The 4,394-nt window shown below is 39.9% G+C and overlaps 1 pseudogene; it reads left to right on the forward strand.

The window, feature by feature from the left end:
• Positions 1-1,193: 1,193 nt before the first annotated feature.
• LOC105979542 lies at positions 1,194-1,586 on the forward strand (annotated as a pseudogene).
• The last annotated feature ends 2,808 nt before the right edge of the window (positions 1,587-4,394 follow it).

The following is a 4,394-nucleotide window of genomic DNA, read 5'->3' on the forward strand; positions in this document are numbered from 1 at the left end:
TTGGCACAATAAACCCACCTGTCACAATTAGCAAATCTTTCTTATACGCATTGTTGTTCACTCCTTGTTTTCCCCAAATCTTCCTTGCCATGACCTTAGGAAGTAATTAATCCTGTTATTGTCCCTACAGATTTACCTATCCTTGATTTCCTAACAGGAAAACATATGAAACAAGGCAAAAAAGAAAATAAATTAAGAAACAAGAATGACAAAAATACAACAGAGTAAAACCTCACTAGAAAAGAAAGCAGAAAATATTTTAAAAACTGGAACAAATTTTAAATGGGTCACAAGGAGATCAAATGATAAGTTGCTAAATTTTATCTTAAACACGACTGCCCAAATCCACTTTACAATGCTCTCTCTCTGATATTAAGGCTATTCCCATACCTGGACTATGGTCAAAGAGGATTCACGAATGACTTAATCCATGAAGGGAACCTGCTACTCTATTTTAGGCTTTCATTATTATCCATGGCATTCTGGATGTTTAGAATTTAAGCTCTAATGCTATTCTCACCTCTGGATTTGGATTTCATTATTTACAATCATTGAATCACACAGGCTGGTGTGCTTCTACTGTATGAACTTAATTGATGCCTCACTTAAGTGGCTGCTTGTTCTAAGATAACCCAGCTGGGCACCATCTGATTTCTTCACTATACTTTGCTGTAGCATCCATATCTCCAATGATCTCTTCATGAGGGCAAGTTCCCAGTAGGGCCATGTTATAAGAACTTAGATGGAGGTTATGAGTAAGTGTGAGCTCATAATCCATTCATATGTCTGTGGTTTATACATGTCTCTGGTTCACTTTAGAGAGATAATTTTTTGAGTACATTTAAATAATTTCCAGGGAGCATAAGGTAATTCTACTGATACTGTCATTCCATTAGCCAATGGTATAGAATTTAAAACATTTTTGATGAAAGTAAATTATCCAGATGTAGGACAGCTTTTTAGACCACAATAAATGATTGTGAACTTGTACAATCATTTAAGTGACTGGACACTAATTACACAAACAATGAGGGTGGAGATAGGGACAGACTCTCAGTAGCACTCATTTACAAAGGCAGATCCATGTCTGCTAGACTAACACATGCCACACAAAAAGCAAAGCGAGTGGCACACAAGTTCTCCCACCAGACTTTCTTCTGCCTTTTCTGCACGCCAGCTTGTCCTCACCCACCATGTCCACCGTTCAGCACCTTGTAGGAAGATGGCGCCTGGTAGACAGCAAAGACTTTGATGAATACATGAAGGACCTAGGAGTGTGCATGGCTCTTTGAAAAATGGGTGCAACGGGCAAGCCTGACTGTGTCATCTCTACTGATAACAAAGCCCTCCTTTTGAAAATGGAGCGCACTGTGAAAGCAATACAGCTTTCTTGTCACCTGGGAAAGAAGTTTGAAAAAACTACAGCTGACGACTGAAAAACTCAGACTGCCTGCAACTTTACAGATGATGCTTTGGTCCAACCCCAGGAGTGGGGTGGGATGGAGAGCACAATCACAAGAAAACTGGGAGATGGAAAATTAGTGATGGGATGTGTGATGAACAGTGTCACCTGTACTAGGCTATGAAAAAGTAGAATAATCTATCATCATTTGGACAAGAATTAGCTGTGAGAATGAACAAGCTCAGCTCAATGAGCAGATCTCCATACTGCTTTTGCTGTTGTTGTTGCTATTATATTCCATAATTTCCTTCACACACATTTTACATGTAACTATTTCAGTGTTGATTTGACCATCCTCTTTGATCAATAAATGGTTATGTATGTGCTTAAAAAAAAGAAAAAAAAGAAAAGAAAGCATGAAAATTGTACATACAATTTGGTCCAAGGTCACCATTCTTTGAGCACCGTCAAAGCAAGAGATCAGAACCAAGTCAAAGAGACTATAAATCTTTACAGGAGCAGACGGACTAATCATTCTCCCTTGGTTTGTGATATGAAAGAGATTAAAGTACAAGCTAGTAAGGAAAAGTGAAGGAAGAGAAAAGCCAAGCCACATGGAGATCACCCAGGACAGAAGCTCAGAAAAGGGAATTCCTGCAGAGCTGGCAAAGAGAGAATGCCTCTCTTTGAGCTGGTGTGCTGATGTTTGGCTTCTGGCCTCGTGAACTGTGAGAAAATAAGTCTATTTGTCTAAGCTGTGAAGCTGGCATGTCTGCTGTAGCAGCACTAGATAACTAAGACAGCAACGAATCATGAGATGTCAAAGGATCAGGCAGCATTTTGTTGCATTGTGCATGGGGTGCCATAACTTGGGACTTATGTCAGGGATTGGAATGGGGTAGGGAAAATCCCTAGGGACACCGTCTTAAATTAACAATCCCAAATTATTGTCTATATGTGAATTTACTCATACATTTGGGATTAAGTAAAGATAAACTGAAATTTAAAAGTGTCAAAAGGATTGTCCTAAAACTTTGGCCGATGTCTTGCGACCAAAGACAAAGACAAAGACAAAATTGCGATGTTTATGTGTTTAAAGATTAGATAGCTGATATTAGTATTAGGTGCCATCGTATTGGTTTTGACTCATAGCAACCCTATGTACAGCACTGCTCAGTCTTGTACCGTCCTTTAGATCATTCATGTTTGAGCCCATTGCTATAGCTACTGTGTCAATCTACCTGTATTTATCTGTTCTTTTTTGATCACCCTCTACTTTATCAAGTACGATGTCCTTTTCCAAGGACTGATCCTTTCTGATAACCTGTTCAAAGACTGTTAGTCTGGGTAGACTAGAGAAACAAATCCATAGAAGCATGTATGTGTATAAGAAAGAGGTTTATATACACGAGAAGTTTAACATTAAGAAAGCATCCCAACCCAGACCAGTCCAAGCCCATAAGTCTGATATTAGCCCAAGTGTCTGATACCAATCTATAAAGCCCTGTTCATACTCACGAAACTCATGCAATGATGCCGAATGCAGGACAATCACAGGCCAGTGGGTAGAATGTTTTTGGATCCAGTGGCATTGTAATAATCTCAGCACTGGCAGGTGTCTCCACATGGCTTTTCCAGCACCCAGAGCTGCATCAGGGTAGGTACATGTGGCTTCTCCTCAGGGATGTCTCCCAGGGAGTCAGCCTTGTCAGTAGAGAGTAGAGTGAGAAGATGTTTTCCACCTCCAAGGAGGAAACATAGGAGTTTCCAGAATTTTCAGGAGGCCATGCCAACACAGAGGCCTCATTGGTTATATCTTGATTTATAGGCCAGACTCCACCCCTTCACTTGTAATTCTCTCAAATTGACACCAGATTATGTAACTACCACAAAACAGCTTTGTTTGTTTTTCTGGTAGTCCATGGCTATTTTAATATTTTCCTCTAACACCTTAATTCAAATGCACAAACTATTCTTCTATATTCCTTATTCATTTGTGGATTTTTTGCATTGATGCTGAACTTACCATGACTTGCATCAGGCACACTTGAGTCTTCAGAGTGACACTGGCGCTCTTCGACACTTTAAAGAGAAGTTTTGCAGCAGGTTTTTCTAATGCAGTACATAATTTGATTTTCTGATTGCACAAGACCTTCCATGGTTAAATCTGCTGTCCAAGACCTCTTTAGAATGCTGAAAAGTAGGGAGGTTAATTTGACAACTAAGCTGCACATGATCCAAGCCATGGTATTTCCCATTGCCTCATATGCATGTGAAAGTTGGACACTGAATGAGGAAGAAAGAAGAATTGATTCCTTTGAATTATGGTGCTAGTGAAGAATATTGAAAGCACTATGGAATGCTAAAAGGAAACCAAATCTCTCTTGGAAAATGTCTGGCCAGAGAGCTCCTTAAAGGCTAGGGTGATGAGACTTCATCTAACATACTTTGGACATGTTTTCAGGAGAGATGTCCTGGAGAAGGACGTCATACTTGGTGAAGCAGAGGGGCAATGAGTTGGATTGACACAGTGACTCAACAAGGGGCTCAAACAAAGGATCAATTGTGAGGCTGGCCCAGGATCGGGCAGTATTTAGTTTGTTGTGCATCAGGTTGCTATGGGGTGGATCTGACTCGATGGCACTTAGCAAGAGCAAGTTTCCATGGGCATTGATTGTGGATCCAAGTAAAACACAATCTTTGAAAGCTTCAGTGTTTTATCTGTTTGTTGTGTTGTTTATTTGTGGTCTAGTTGTGAATATTCATGTTCTTTATGTTGGGGTTTAATCCATATTGAAGGTTATAGTCTTTGACCTTGATCAGTGAGTGCTTCACATCCCCTTCACTTTCAGCAAGCAAGGTTGTGCCATCTGTAAATGAATTCATATGTCTTCCTCTGTGTTAGTCTGGGTCAACCAGGGAAACAAATCCACAGAATCTCATATGTATGAGAGATTTTTATATAAAGGGTAAGTGCACATTAAGGAAGCAT

The sequence above is a fragment of the Echinops telfairi genome, unplaced genomic scaffold, assembly GCF_000313985.2.
Source record: "Echinops telfairi isolate 266 unplaced genomic scaffold, ASM31398v2 ScPeMD7_18;HRSCAF=68, whole genome shotgun sequence".
Lineage (NCBI taxonomy): Eukaryota > Metazoa > Chordata > Mammalia > Afrosoricida > Tenrecidae > Echinops > Echinops telfairi.